The sequence below is a fragment of the Fukomys damarensis genome, unplaced genomic scaffold (genome assembly GCF_012274545.1).
Source record: "Fukomys damarensis isolate Sample0158 unplaced genomic scaffold, DMR_v1.0_HiC HiC_scaffold_2, whole genome shotgun sequence".
In the NCBI taxonomy this organism is placed as follows: Eukaryota; Metazoa; Chordata; class Mammalia; order Rodentia; family Bathyergidae; genus Fukomys; species Fukomys damarensis.
In genome coordinates, this window is record NW_022900914.1 from 25,915,881 (window position 1) to 25,932,254 (window position 16,374).

Consider the following 16,374-nt stretch of genomic DNA (forward strand, 5'->3'; position numbering starts at 1 on the left):
CGAAAAAAAAAAAAAAAAAAAAAAAAAAAACCTGAGATAATCTCCTTATATAAAGAAACAAATTATTTTGGCTTACAGTTTCAGAGATGTCAGTCATTTGATGGTCATTTGATCCCCCTTGCTTTGAGCCTGTGGCACACACGACAGAGGAGGTCTTTTCACCTCATGGCAGCTGGGAAGGAAAAAGAGAGGGAGGAAGGGGCCTGGTCTGAATATCCTCTTCCATGCCATACTCCCTTTGACTTTACTTCCATTAGCTCCTGCCTCCTAAATGTCCCACCATCACCCAGTACCACCACAGTGCATGGGGAACATTCAAGATTCAAACTATAGCACCACTCACATACTATACATTTAGATTCAATAATGACTAACAATTGTCGCTGTTGCTTTCTCTCTCTCCCTACACATGTCCCAAATACAGATACTCAGATCTTTTTAGCAGAACTGTTTGGAAGAAAGTTGCAGGGATCATACTTTAGCCTTAAATTTCAGCATATTTCCATAAAATATGGATATTCTGCTACAAAACCCGGTTATTATGTTTTTTTAAAAATTCCGTATCATCTTAAATCCAATCTCTAAATTTCCCCAATTTTTCACCAAATGTTTTTATGGTGGTTTTAATTTTTTTTTCTAACTGGGATCCAACAAGGGTCATATTTTGCAATGTTGTGTATCTTTAGACTCTTAATTCTTCTAATCTAGATCAGTTTTTCCACCTTTGTTTGTGCTATTGATATTTGTTTGTTTATATGTATGTACTCATCATTGAACCCAAGGCCTTTACACTGAACTACATCCCTAACCCTTTTTTATTTAACATTTTTTATTTTGAGACAGAATCTCACTAAATCACTAAATTGCCCAGTTTGGGATGGAACTTGCCATCCTCCTGTCTCAGCCTCCCAGAATTCTGGGATTACAGCTATGCACCACCACACCTGTTTATGACATTGATTTTTGGGTGGGGGCGGTACCAGGGATTGAACTCAGGACCTTGCACTTGTGAGGCAGGCACAGTGCCACGTAGTTAAATCCCCTGCCAACATTAATTTTTTTTTAAAGAATTCAGGACAATATTTTTCATGTTTACATTCTACATTTGTCTGATTATTTATTGACTTGCTCTTCTATCTCTTGTATTTTCTATAAACTAGAATTCAGGGCTCAAAGTGAACAAGATTCAAATTGAAGTTTTCTGGCAAAATACAGATAATATCTGCGTATAATCTAAAAACATAATAGCTATCATTCCACCATTAGTGATGATAAATTTAATCACTAAGTTAAGATAGCATCTACCAGAACTCATCATTGTAAAGGTATATTTTTTAAATTAATAAGTAATCTGTGGGGTAATACTTCATCAGTGTGTAAATATCCTGTTTCCCAACAACCTATCATCTAGGGATTTTATTATCCACTTAGGATTTTTGTCTAAATCCTAATTATATTGTTATTACAAAAGTATTTTTTTAATTTAATGATTCATTCTGTATGTTATTACCTAACAGTCTTTTTGTAGAGAAGTGAATTCCTTTCTCTTTCTCTTCTGTTGTGAACTATTACTATGGACTGGTGGATTTTGTTTTTTAATTCGATATATTATAGTCAATTACAATTATCCTGGTTTTTAGTGCTTAAATTGTCCCAGATTTGGCCAGTGTGAGCTGTTCAGGTCAGTTCCTATGTCCTTTTGACATAATCTCCATCAATTTTCTGGGTACTTTCTTGCTTTCTGGTACAAAATGTTCCAGATTCAATTTGACATTCTCTACTTGGACCTAAAATCTGTCCCTTTTTTCAAGGATCCTCAGAGATTTTAAATTCACCTTTTTTCGCTAAGCAAATATATTAAAAGTCATCATTCTATATTTATCATATTTAGCCTTTCCATAAGTGCTTCAATGACTTTCCCATCATCTTCAGAAACCCTTTCACAGCAGCCTTTACCCTGGAGCCCTGATGCGCCAGGCTCCATGCCTCCTCTGTGTAGAACTTCACGTCTCCTTCACATCTCCAAGGTGTCATATTTTGGGGGTGTGAAAAGTGAGCCCTAGACCAAACTGGAAAGTGGATCATTGTACAGAGTCCACGGTAGAGCTGCAGTAGGAGGCTTAGATGGGCGGGGCATCTGAAGGGAAAACACACCGCCCCACCTCCCTGAGTAGGATGCAGTCAGCGGCTGCCCACAACACTGAGGCCCTTTTTCCCACAGCCCCGCGCTTCCCTGCAGCCTCACTGCTGCTGCAGCTGCTGTGCGCTGCCTTCCTGGAAGACAGAGAGACCCAGGGGAGGGGCTGCATGACACAGACCAGGAGCTCTGCTTTATTCTCAAACGTAGTGCTTAGAACAAGACTTCAAGATCAGGGGAGAAAAAGCAGGGTGGTAACTATTACGCTGGCTCCTCAACGATCATCCCAATGGTCATATGACCTCATAGACTATTATTTTGATTATTTGTATAGGAAAAGTGTATTAATTTTCCTCCTATATTTATATTTGGGTTTCTGTATTTGAATATATTCTGTCTGGATTTACTATATCTTTTAGTAAACTGGGATACTTTTCCCCACCAGTGAGTCCTCATTATCTTTATTGCATTAAAACTCTCAGTTGTAGACAGTCTCTTTCAGCTGTGTCCTCCTGTGTCTAGTATAGTGTTTTCTCCCAGAAAGCCCTGTGTTATACTCCCCTTCCAGACCAAGTACCTCATTGCCCAGATAATGGCCAGAAATAATCTCTTGTCAAATAGAAAAGAGCAGTTGAGTTTGAGAAATTGGATTTAGGCCCGAGAGTCAAACTAAAGACATACATTCATACAGAATTTACAGATTCCACTAAAACTGCATTAACAAACTATCAGCAATAAGAAAAATCAAATGCCTGCTGAATGCTAGGTATAATGATAGATACCAGGAAAATACAAAGACCACAGCACTCAGCCCCGTCAGAGCTAAATCCAGGTTGGGGTGCATGTAATATCTGATTGTGGGTGTGATCAGAAATGTCTGAGCTTTAAAAGAAAATTGCCTTCCGTGAGAAGAGGAAAATGACAACCGTGGATTTTCTGGGAGTTTAAGAAGAGAGGAAGTTCGGGGATTGAAGTGAGGATTTAAAAGTGGTTGAGGGCCAGGAATTTAGCTCAGCGGCACCACACCTACCTTGCAAGAGCAAGGTCCTGAGTTGGGTCCCTGGTACCAGAAAAAAAAAAAAAGTGGCCTTGAGTCCTCTAGCCTTCTCGTGACTCTACCTCAAAGGGCAACCTCCTCTCAGATGGAACTAGGCTTATTTGATCTAAATACTCAAACCCCTTCCTTGGAGATTGCTTTAAAACTATGAAGGGAACCTACTGCTACTGTTAGTATGGATTTATTTCTTCCAAAATCGACATTGGATGACGCCATTGCATACCCTAGAACTTTGTGTCCTTCATTCTGGAGTTTTGTGATGCAATAAAATAACAGCAACAATAAGCAGGGTTTCCTAGGAGAGGTAGAATCTCTCCTCAGACAATTGACTTTCCAGTTCTTTCGACAATAGCTTTAATATAGTACAGTGTATCGACTGACCTTGAAAGAATTAAAATAAATGGCCTCCCAAGGTCCTTCCTAGCCTCAGCATTCTGCGATGTTTCCCCTTCTAATTCCCGTTTGTGTGGGGCATCATTCCAGTAAGCACTGGGCTGTGAAAGTTTCAATCCTTCAGCAACAGGAGTGAAAATAAACAGGTTTTTACAATATGGCAGGCTTGTGGGGTGGGGTGCGGCTATTCTCCAGGGTCTCCAGCCCTGCTGACAGGCTGCCTCTGTCTGCCTGGGTCTGCTCAATGTAATTTTCTAAATTGAATATGCAAAATCCTCCCAGACTCCTGACTTCAAGGGCAGTGTATTGGTACTTCTGAGGTATGCAGTGATCTAATACCCTGCCAGTCTGTTACTATGCGACAAAAGCTGAGGTCAGTGATGATTCCCCAGCAGTGTGACCCACAACATCTCTCATGCCTCTCATTGCAGTCTATTTTGAAGAGCAGACACTTTAATATTTCTAGAGGGAACCAGAATTATCATTCAAATGATAAACTGCCACACAGGCAGACACTCTTTTGTGATTCATTGAAGTGCAGGGCTTAAGAGGTTATGCGTTCGGTATCAGTGTTATTAAAGAGAGTAAAGACAAATCAGAGAACAAATCAAATGTTGCACATCTAGATCCCAGGCACAACAAAATAATCTTCCAATATTAATATATGGGCTACATAACCCCACTGGGAAAAACCATATTTTATTCAGGAAAACAACAAATCAAGTAATTTCTCTATAGAAAGCCATTTACAGTTCATTTGGAAATTGGATTTATAATCTTTAATACAGCCTGTTTATACTAACAATAAAGGGGTTTCAAATAAATAAAACTGAAAGGCAGTGATAAATTAGCTTCCTAGCCTTTATTTGTTTATCACACTATAATCATTCAAACCCACTGAAGTGAAATTTGTTTTGCCAATTTTCCTAAATTCAATCCAATGAGCTGTTGGTTCTTACATAAAACCAATTTATATTATCAAGTGACAGTAAGAAAAATTAACATTATGCTGGTTCTTACTACCCAAAGGGACTTTACTAAATATAATAATACAGGTTTTACCATCCAGAAATCTATTATTTAGATGTAAATTCTAGACATATCCTCTGATACTCTTTAAATGGTAATAAAACAAAAAGCATACCCTGGGGAACATGTCATACCCAACATGTTAAAAAGGATGCCTAGGGCTTGGTTAGAAAATAAAGAGCCGAGTTAGAATTTTATGAAAAAATCATGATGACAAAGCCCTTTCCATTTAACAATCACAGTTCATCCACATCATGGAATCAGCAGCTGGAAGTGAACAGAGGAGGTGTCTGGCTTTACCCTTTGCTTGGCATTCAGCTTTGGATAATGCAGTCACATCATCGGCTGCAAATCAGGCCAGGAGAATCTGCTCGGCAAATTCCCCAGGACAACAGGGTTCCTCCTGGGCAGAGGCCCAAGGCTGGGCTGTGGCCTCCCTACTGCTGGCTGCTACAGATCTTCTTAGTGACCCATGTCCTGAGACCCACTGTCTGTCTCTGGGACGCTGGCTTTGCCAGGAAATTCAAAATGCTCTCCTTCACAAGAGCTCAAACGCTCACACTGTCTTCCTCAACAAGACGATGAGTCCTTATGGAGAAGAATGTGGGAGGAAAGGTAAACAGTGCACGTGAGCGGCCAAGAACTGTCCAGAGCCAAGAACAAAGCAGTCACTCCTTCCCAGTCATGGGACAAATATTTGCTAACCAGGGCTCTGTGTACACCATTGTCCATAGCTGGATGCAGGCTTCCCAGGCCCCAAGTCAGGATGTGGAGGTTTCCTGTTTCCAGCTAGCAGAGGGTGAGAAGCATGGAGAGAAGGACTAAGAAGCAGGCCAGCCTCTCCTCTGGCAGTGCTCTGTAGCTGTTGCCTGGCCTCTTCTCTGAGCTTCACTGTTCTAATCCTCATGGGCAGGATGACAGAATCCACCATGGTGCTACTGTGAGAGGTGGTTTGTGTGTAGCTCAGGGCATGGCACTGAGTCAACACTCCCTGCCTTTCTGACCATACTGTCCCAGACCCCAAACTGGATGGGACATTCCGCCTCCACCCAGCAGCACAGCTTTTGTCATTTTTCTTTCTTCGGTGAGTCCTCTTTCCATGCTAGAGCCATGAGGGCCTGGGTGGCAGAAGCCTCAGCCTGTCCAACCCTGCCCTTCCCACAGGACCACCTATGGCTCCTCAGGGCTCCCAACCCTCACTGTGGGCACACTGCTTGCTGGGAAATGGAAGAGGAGCACATCTCTGGCCATTGTCTCTTTTCCTCACAGTTGCCTTCTCTTCTGCAGTCAGGCCTGTGGCCAGAAAAAGCCCAGGATCTCTGGCATTGTTCCCTGCAAGTCAGAGTCTGAGCACAGGGAAAGGAGAAGCCCAAAACTCTTACACTCATCACCCATGTTCCCTTAGGGGACCGTGACGGGGTTCCCCACCACTCCTTGATGTGCTACCTCCCCCCACCCCAGCATTAAACCAACATGGCTCCTTTTCTCCCTGTGGGTGACATTAGAGGAATCGGTGGCCTACAGTGGCACGGGCAATGTGTGAAAATTTATATAGAGTAAGCTCAGCTTGGCCTCAGAATTAGGGATGTAGACTACAGTGCATTAGCCTTATTTTAATTGAGAAAACTGAGGCTAAGAGAGGTTAAATTGCTCCCTCAGGTCACAACTACAAAGCACATAGGCTGGGACTCGAGCGCCCAGCTTCAGCTGGCTGCCTCCTTAGCAGGTGTCCATGTGGGAGCTGACTCATGGCTTTTGATTCATTCGGTTCTCTTTTCTGCATTAACATTGGTCCAGCCCAACAAACAAATATTGCATTACGCGTGTCTCACTTTGCAAACATCCACACGAGGCTGCTTGCCTGCAAGCTAAGAGCCATAGCACTTTCAGGTGACGTATTGACAGCCTGGCTTCTGGTTAAGTTAAAAAAAGAATCGTGGAGATCATGTCAATGAGGAATCCTTAAGCTAGGGCTGGAAAACTTGTCTGTAAAGCCCCGATTGTACATAAACATGCATTTTCCTGGGGCCACGGCTCAGAACTTTCATCGGTTTTTCAAAGTAGTTTTATACCCTAAAGAGTTAAGAACTGTACATATTCTGGCCAAACCCAGACCTCACATTCCCACGCGTGCCCCCATCATTGTTTCATGAAGCAGCATAATTTGTGATAGAGAAAACCCAGAGCTCAATGCCAGAAACAGAATCTGAGCTCTGAATCTTCTGGCAAACATTTTAAAGACTCATAAATTAGTAAAATGGCTAATTAAGTCAACCTTCACCAGAGAATATTTGCTTTTTACTCTGTCATTGAGCTCACTGTGAAACTTGATTTTGCTCCATCATTTGCTTTCAGTGCAAGGTCAGTTCTCTTGGTTTCTTCTTCCCTGGAGTAGGAAGAGCTTTGAGTGGCCGGCATGGTTACAGTAGCAGCTGTGACCCAGTATACACATCTGAGAGACTCCAAACCCTCTCTCTTCTCTGCCCTCTGCAATTTGTGCCATTTGGCTCCAAGCTGCCTACTGTTACCTGAAGTCCTGCTATTGTGCTGGCCTTGCTCCTCCCTGATCTGGGTGACCCAGGTTGGTTCCCGTATCCTTCACTCTTAGGAGAAGCACCCGCCCCCAGGTATTGTGAGTGAGTGGCCTGGAGGTGAAAACGCACCAGCTTCGTCGATGAGGTCTACTGGCTTCTGCTCAGCTATGTGAGGAGGCCAGCTTTATACCTAGCCCTCAATTTTGGAGCGCATTTACCAAGTTTCTTTTTTCCCACATCGAGATTGTACATCCAGGCCCCTTTTCCATTTCCGCCTCTTTTGGAAAACCTTCTCATTTGTCTATATCAGTTTCATCTATTTCAAATTAGATTATAAGCACCTTGAGGGCAAAGAACCTGTTTTTCCTTCTTCCAATATATTTACCACCAGGTTTGTACCAAGTTAGATGCCATATAACTAAATTAATCAAGAAGTAGGCTTCTCTTCACCCCTGCACACCCCAGTCTTTGGAGTTGACCACTTGCTAAGATTGTCCATTGCAAAATGAAAACACAGGGTCCTAGATAGGTCAGTCTCCCAATCCTGTAGGCCTACTGCTTCAACCTATGGCCAAAAGGTGACTCCACAGGGATTGCACCTCTGCATCTGGATAAGGGATGGGCAAGGGACTGTCATCAAGTCCCCAACCAAATGTACAGTGGCACTACCAGCCCAGGACCAAGATTGCTACTACCTTGTCCTAATCTAAGATGTCACGGGGTGCACATCCAACCCAAACCCCACCCCCCATACCTTTGCCAAGGTCACTGCCATAAACACAGAATGACAGTAGAACACAAATGTCCCCCACTGATGCAACCTAGTCACCACCCCAGGAGAAGGATGATAGCTAGGGAAGGGGTGGCCTGGTGAGGCCTAGGACAGGGGACAGGGAGCAGGGGGTCAGAAACAGGAACTTATCCTGGAGAGGTGAGAAACACAGAAGACAGGACTGCTGGAGGGTCAAGGCTCGGAGTCCCCAGGCGCTTGCTCCGTTGTCCCATTAGACTTGCTCTATAGAACCTAAGTACAAAGATCAAGTTACTGAGAGTTTCAGCGAGTCAGCGAGTGCTAAAGCCTCAGGAGCTACACTGGTCATGGGAGGGCTGTGCTCCACTGCTGCCTGCCGTGGGGCCCTCGGAGTGTGGAGCCCGGAGTGACTGCACTGGAGGTGGCCCCTGAAGCCAATCTGTTGCATGAAGTCTTTAACATACAAAAATACCCAGGAGTAGTGAGTAATGCACTCAGGGAAGTGCAGAGTTACCTAGTGGCTATGGTTACTGCCCCTTACCTCATCCACTGTTTTGTACACACAAGGGACTTGTGATTTGGAAATATACCTGAAGGGAGAGGAGCACAATGGGCCAGCATGGTAATTAGTGAATATTTAGCAATCAGATATACATCTTCAGTGGAAAACTGGACTTTCCTTTTTGCCTTTGTCTCCCCTCCCCCCACTGAAGTTATTTCCTTTCTTCACAAGAATCCTTAATGTTTATCAGAACAGCAATGGTTTAAACAAATTTTACTCAATTCCTATTAGACCTCCTTGAGAAGATTAATGCAGCATCACACTATGGTTTTAAAGCCAGTGTTATTTTTCTCTCTCTCACATCTTTAATTCATGACTGTAGCCAAATATTTATCCTAAAAAGACTTTTAAAAGGTTGATTGATCCGACGGGCACTGGCCTGGATCAGATTCCATGACAGATAGTGCTGTTTGGTTTTGTTTTAACACTAACAAATGGTCCCTTTCCCAGTGACTGGAGTCTTGATAGAGTGCTGTGCGCTTCCGACACTGGAATTCCCAGCTCGACTGAGGAAGGCCTGCTGCCTGTCTGCTGATGATGAGAACTGGCGCTTCACTTGACTCTGAATTTCTCTTTCTTTAAACGTCGCTTGACTTTGGCCGGATGTGGCTCATCCACCCTTATCCAGGTCAATGTCGGAGAGTCGCCAGGTAACCGGGGAGCAGGGGCGCCCATAGGGGAGAGCGGCGCGGTCCAGCCAATGTAGCAGAGCAAGAGCTGAGGGTGCAAATTTGCTGCTGACCATCCCGGCTGGCTTGGCGCGCTGGTGCCTGAATCCTGGAAACAGGTCCCTTGGTGGTTAGTTCCTACGCATCTGCGAGCATTTCCAGGGGCCGGGCAGGTTTGATTTATATGTTAGGGTCTACAGCATAGTTAGAACTCAATAAAAGCTTATTGAATCGATAAGGCTTCAGCCTTCCTTCTCTTGTTTCCACCTCTCGATTCTCCCACTGCGAGTTAATATTAGTATCACCAGTCACATCTTTGCTAGGGATTTTCCCTCTTATTGTTTACCCAACAATGTCACTTTTTATTGTTTGTTTTTTTAATGCTTCCAGATCAATGAGACTCCATGAATGTCCTCTCTAGATTTGTAGGCCAGAGATGACTTTGAATTCTTGAGTTTGTGGAAGAATGGCCGGTGGCCTCTTTTCCTTACCAGGTTGGAAGAAGATCGCTGCTAGTACCCACTGAGTTTTTTTTCTATGGGCTGTTTCTCTAAGCTGAGATGAAGACTTAAACCATAAGCCAGAAGCCCCACTAAGACAATATTTATGGCCCAGGATTTAGCTCAGTGGTGTTGCCACCTGCCTCACAAGCACAAGTTCCCCAATTCAATCCCTGGGGAAAAAAATTATGGAGAGCAATAATACATCTTACTCTATAGGGCCTTTGCCTCCTTATTCTGTCCTTCTGCTAATAAAATCAAGGCTATTCCTGATTGACTCTTCTTTCTAGACATTCCAGAGCTCTCATAGACCTCTCTTTAAGAAACAGAAATTATCTGTTTTTCCTCCACTGGTCTGTAGACACACTGTCATTCACCAGCAAAAGCAAGAAGAGATGAAGTAGGCAGGAAAACCAAGACGTAGCCTCTATACTTCAGTTATGTGGTCCCATCCTTGCTTAGGGCCTCAATTTCCTCTCTGTAAATTTTAGGATGAAAAGGCATCTTTAAATGTTCCTTTTTTGTTGAAGATTTTTTTTTTTTTTTTGATACCGGGGATTGAACTCAGGACCCTGAGTTTGTGAGGCACGTATAGTGCCACTGAGCTAAATCCCCAGCCCCCTAAATTCTCCTTTTTTTGGCTTTAAAAATCTAGGTATTTCATAGGGCTGAAGGCTCCATAAACTGTATTTCTCTAGGCCTAAGGAAATTGGTTGGCTCTCTGTCTCTGTGTGTCTGTCTGTCTGTCTCTTATGTATGGTGCGTGTGTGTGTGTGTGTGTGTGTGTGTATTAGGAACTTTTTTCTTTTTTCCTTTCTTTAATAGAACAAGAACAAAATGAACTCAGATCATAAGTCTAGCTGATTTCTTTCTAAACCACAGGATTCATTTTCTGAAATTGCTATCTTTTCCTTCAAAAGCCTCAGCAGTCCTCAGCCTTTTCAGACAGCTCCATCACTTTTAGATTAGGTCTCTGTGAAATAAGAAAGCTTCTTAGAGTCAGCATGGAATAGGCAGCACCAGGGCATAGGCATGGCTGAAGAAGTCATTTGTAAGAGATCCAAGGAGGCCACACTGGCTTCTCCACTGTTATTGCCTCACATCCAGAACCCTACCCAGAATCCCAGTAAGCAAAATGCTGTGGTTTGATCAGCCTACTGGTAATGCTTTTTCAAGTGACTACAAAGTGCATAAAATTATCCTTCATATTTACAACTCAAATAATCACACAGCCTTAGTTTTCAAAATCAGAGAAAGCCGTGCTAGTGGACAACACTTTCATGAAAGGAGATCATCTCAGAAAACAACATGGATGAAGACTATGGGCTTTGTGGCCATCAGAATGGGCCTGTGTTCTGGCACCTCTGTTTGTTAGCTGTGTAAGCTAACATCCGCAGACATAAAATGGAGACAATAAATAATACCCTCATAGGATGGGGCAAGGAGTAACTGACATAAATTATGGAAAAGACTTGGCATAGTACTTGGCACATAGGAAATGTTCAAAAGGTTCATCCATCATTAATAGTGATGTGGTATTAATAATATATAAGAAGTGACCCTGTGTCCCATGAAACAAAGGTAGACAATAAGTTTCTTTGAAATGTTTCAAATTATATTTTAATGTAAAAATTGCTTTTTTCAAGCCAGATGTGGTGACACATGCCGGTAACCCTAGCACTCTGGGAGGCTCAAGCAAGAGGGTTGCAAATTTCAGCCCATCCTAGACAATTTAGTAAGACTTTGTCTCAAAATAAAAACAAAAAAGGGTTGGGGATATAGCTCAATGCAAAGGCCCTGGGCTCAGTCTCCAGTGCCATGAAGAAAAAAAAATTGCTTTCTTCAGAGACAGAGAACACAGGACTTTAAACAACTAAAAACTACAGAAGATCCTAAACTTAGAGAGAGACAGTGATTTTTGGCCCTTGTCAGTGACATGGGTGAGTCTGAACTCTGACCCTAGAGGTGGGGGTGCTGCCTGTGCGAAGGGGTGATTGACAAGCAGAAAGAAGGGGATAAGCACCGTTACAGACACCAGATGACCCCAAAGAGCCTGGGCGTGGTAATACTTGCTGGACTGAAAGTATCTCCTCTTCTGTCATCCCACCCCCTCTCCAATCCCTGGAAATCAGAATGTGTCATAAGTGCAGAGGGCCAAGGCAGATGACAAATGGTGACTCATCCTGAGTGGGGATGATGCCCCAGCTGAAACAGCAGTCCTTGTTTCTATTTCAGACATTGTTTTTACTTTAGATATCCACATGAAGCTCATACACTCCCTGAGGGCAAGGGACTGCCCTAAATGCCCAAAGAGGAGGTGTATTTGAGTTCAGGTCTGCCATAGCTCCTACCTAAAGCCTGTGTGTGTTGGCCAGGACCATCAGGCGGTTCCTGAGGAATTTCTTTACGTTTCCAAAGCCATAGCCAGTCCTCCTGGGCTCACAGTCAGGCAGGAGTAGCCTATCACAGCACACACCAGCTTTTCTCTGTTTGAATCTGAGAGGTGGCCCAAGTAACCCTTGGGATAAGCCAGCTGAGGTGGCTCGTGAGATCTAGAAGATGGAGAAGACAAAAGTGGAGCGAGGGAAATTTTACCCATGCAGGAGTGATGATAGCAGGTGGACAGACTTCATCGGCCTCTAAGGAATAGGGAGGGCTATTTGAATTGGAAAAAAAGAGGTATGCAAATCATAACGAACTTGTTGGAGGGAAGACACAGCAAAACAGGATATGTGCCTGCAGGTAATGGAAGTCTCCATTAATGGCCGGCTGCATTCATCAGAAGGGATTTCACTTAACCTAATGAAGAACAAGGCAATCACAGTGCGAGGCAGAGACAGATTTAAGATTAACCTCCTGTTGTTTCCTACAGTAATTTACAAAGGGAATGCTGCAGGGGAGAACCTGGATTGGAATAAACCAAAGAGGACTAGAACCAGATTTTTAAAAAAGCATTGAAGTTAGTGATTGCTAAAGTTGGCTATGCACTTTAATCATTTGGGGAGCTTTTAAAACTTCCAAAATCCAGGGCCAGAAATTTAGCTCAGTGATGCCACCACCTTTCTCTCGAGTGCAAGGTCCCGAGTTCAATCCCCAGTACAAAAAAAAAAAAAAAAAAATTTATATTCCAGGCCACACTTAGGCCACTTATATCACAGTCTCAGGGTGGAGTGGGGATTCACAGGCAACAAAAGCTTTCAAAGTTGGCATTTTTTTCAATTTGCAGACAAGTTTGAGAACCATGGTCAGTGGATAATATATATGGTAGAGATGTGTTAGGAAAGGGCATAGTGGGTTTTGCCCTAAAAAGAAACAAATACAGTCATCAAGAAATAAAGAGCCAGGGATGTAGCTCAGTGGTGCCATGCCTGCGTTGCAAGTAAGTGCAAGGTCCTGGGTTCAATCCCTAATACCAGAAAAATAAAGTAATTAATTAAAAATAAAATATTTTTCTAAAAAAGAAAGAATTAGCCTACCTGATGACAAAGCAGGAGGGCTGAGGTTGTAGCTAAGTCTGGAGCGCTTGCCTTGTGTGAGGTCCTGTGTACAATCCCCAATACTATTAAGAAAAACCCAACAAAACAAATCAAACAGAACTAGATGTCTGTCTGTTGTTTTCCTTATTTGTAATTTGTAAAATGTTTATAGGTATTCATGAAAAATGGATGAACAGACTTAAAAAAAAAAAAAGAAGCATCTGGGCATGGTGGCGCACACTTATAATCCCAGCACTTGGGAGGCTGAGACAGGAGGATCACTGTGAATTTGAGACCAGCCTGGGTTACATAATGAACTCCAGGTCAGTCTCAACTAACAGAGAGACCCTGTCTCAAAAAACCAAAAAAAAAAAACACACACACAAAAAAAGCCAAAACAACAACAACAGCAACAAAAAAAAAACAGGCTTGGTGGTTCAAGCCTGTAACCCCAGTACTTTGGGAAGCTGAGGAAGAGAGTACCAAGTTTGAACTCAGCACAGGCAACTTAGCAACTTAGTAAGATCCTGCCTCAAAATAAAGGGCTGGGGAGTGAAGGCCCAGGGTTCAATCCTCAGCACTGATGGCGACGAGAAGGGGACTCGGGGGAGCAAGAATTAAATTCAAGAAATTATTGACTGAAGACTTTGAGTTGGGTGTCTTGGAGTGGGATAGAAATCAAGTGCATTAACTGCTTTATGGATATAGCAATTTGTATTTTTTGCTTCATAGAATGTTCACATCCATGACCTAATTTTAACTTGCATTTCTGCAGTAGGCAGAGAAAGTATTTTTCTCTCCTGCTTCCACAGATGGGAAAAGAGATAGAGACTCGTGATTTATTCTGCATTACAGAGCAACATCACCAGCAGGAATAGGAGCAGAATTTGGTTGTTTAGAAACCCCAGCAGAATGTCCTTCCTCCATACCAGGTAGCCCTGCTGCCCTTGAAGAGCTCTAGTAAAGTTACAGTGATACCTGAAACAAGAAAACATTACTCTTGTGAGGTGGGCACAAGAGTTCTGCTATTGGGAGAAACAATCAAGAGCAGATGCCAAGAGACACATCCAGGTGGTGGCCAAGAGCTGGACACCGTGCCTTTGAGGCACTTCATGAATACTGGATGATAATCACACACTCGATTTGCCCCCAAATTACATAGAGGGGTGGGCAGGGACAAAGTCAGGGAAGTCACAGTAAATCGGTAGGGTTTTTTTTCTGTTGTTGTTGTTTTGTGGTACCGGGGATCGAACTTGGGTCCTTGCACTTGCAAGGCAGTCTCTGGAACCATTGAGTTAAATCCCCAGCCCATAGGAAATTATTTTTAGGTTAAAAAAAAAAAAAACTTGGTACTGTACGTGTGCTGTGGCCTACAGTTTTAGGACTCCTCTGAAATAGGTTGTGAGAGTGACAATGAGTTGTTATTACCCTGGGTTCTACTGTTTGCAAAGAACAGAAATCATCCAAGGTGTCCTAAGCATATTAGGACAGACGGGCAAGTTAACGGCCCTACCTACACAAGTACACGGTGAGGTTTAAGGAAGGACTAGAACTAGGAACTTGAAAACTGTCAGAAATTCAGGGGATATGTGTCCTCTCCACTTTTCATCTCTCTTTCTGAATATGTGTGTTCATCTCTCTGCTGCTCTGCCCATTTGTAGGGTCAAAGACTGACATTCAACTCAGTGTGGTGACTCAGTGTGCTGTAAACCCAGCACTCTGGGGGGCTGAGGCAGAAGGATTGTAGCTTCCAGACTAGCCTGGGCAATGTAGCAATTTAGCAAGATTCTGTCTCAAAAACAGAAACAAAAACAAACAGAAAACAGGTATCTACAGCTCCCAAGTTCACATTTCAGCCGGAAGAACTAGGTCTAAGAACTGCGTTTCTTTTCAAATACAAACTCTTCTGGAAGGAACTCTTTGGGCCAAGATTAGCTCCAAAATCCATTCATGATCCAGTTACCTATGTCTAGGAGACAAGGGCATATTAGATGTGAACAGCTGTGGAGAGCTACCCTCTACAGATGGCAGCAAGGCTCTGATCGACCAAAGTCATTTAAGCATGTACCGTAAAATATATCTACCATTTATGTCTGCTGAGGATGACTATACTAAAAAGAAAAAAGAAAAATAGCATATATTGGCAAGGAAGCGAAAAACTTGGAAACTTCAAGCAATGAAAAGGATAACAAATACAGATTTGGAATGGTTTAGCCACTGTGGAAAATACTTGGATGATTCCGCAATAACTTAAACATAGAATTTCTATATGTCCCAACAACTCTACTCCTTTTCAGCTGAAAAGATGTGTTTGAACAAAAACTTGTATATAAATGATGATAGCTACATTATTCACACTAGTCAAAATGTGGAAACAACCTAAACATCCATCAACTGATAAATGGATGAGCAGATGTGATGCAGCCGCCCAAGGGAATATTATTTAGTCATAAAAATGAATAAAGTATTGATAGATGCTAAAAGATAAAAGAACCTCAAAAACATTATGCTAAGCAACAGAAACCAGATACAAACACCCACATATATTATTCCATTACACAAAATACCTAGAATAGGCAAGTTCATAGAGAGAGGGAGCAGACTGCTAATTGCCAAGAGATGAGAGGGTGAAGGAATGGAAACTGACTGCTTAATGGGTGTAAGGCAGTGATGGCGAACCTTTTAGAGCTTTCAGTGATAGCAAGCAGCCCACTGAGGCACGACGCGTGCTGTAGGTTCACCACCACAAAAGGAGGTTGTCCTTCTGGGTGGATGAAAAATACGCTGGAACTAGAAAACAGTAATTGCTGCACAGCATTTGGAAGAAATGTCACCAGATTGTACACTTTAAACTGGTCAGAGGGTAAATTTGTGCTTTACCACTGTAAAAAACTAATTTAATTGTGCACCATATAAAAATGCTCTGAGCCGGGCATGGTGGCTCACATCAGTGATCCCAGCACGTGGGAGGCTGAGGCAGGAGGATTGCTGTGAGTTCGAGACCAACCTAGGCTGCATAGTGAGTTCCAGGGCAGTCTCAACTGCATAGTGAGACCCTGTCTCAAAAAACAAAACAAAACAAGAAAAAAACACTCTGAGAAGGCTGATCACATTTGTTTGCTACCCCAGAGTGGCATCATTGGGACTTTAGGAATAATAATACATTCATTCATTCATTCATCAAACCTAAATTTAACATTAATGTTCAAGGCATCAAACCCATGGAGATAAAGGTCCAGTCCTGGTCACCTAAAAGCTGACGGATCA

The 16,374-nt window shown here is 42.9% G+C and overlaps 1 long non-coding RNA gene across 1 annotated transcript in view; it reads right to left on the reverse strand.

The window, feature by feature from the left end:
• The window catches only part of LOC104856406, a 6,702-nt gene extending 3,251 nt beyond the window's left edge, over window positions 1–3,451 (reverse strand). Inside the window, exons 1-2 of the long non-coding RNA XR_778629.1 lie at window positions 3,418–3,451; window positions 77–172 (exon numbers count right to left, since the gene is read on the reverse strand). This is a non-coding gene — a long non-coding RNA (uncharacterized LOC104856406). The remainder of the gene's footprint in view (window positions 1–76; window positions 173–3,417) is intronic.
• Window positions 3,452–16,374: the final 12,923 nt, after the last annotated feature.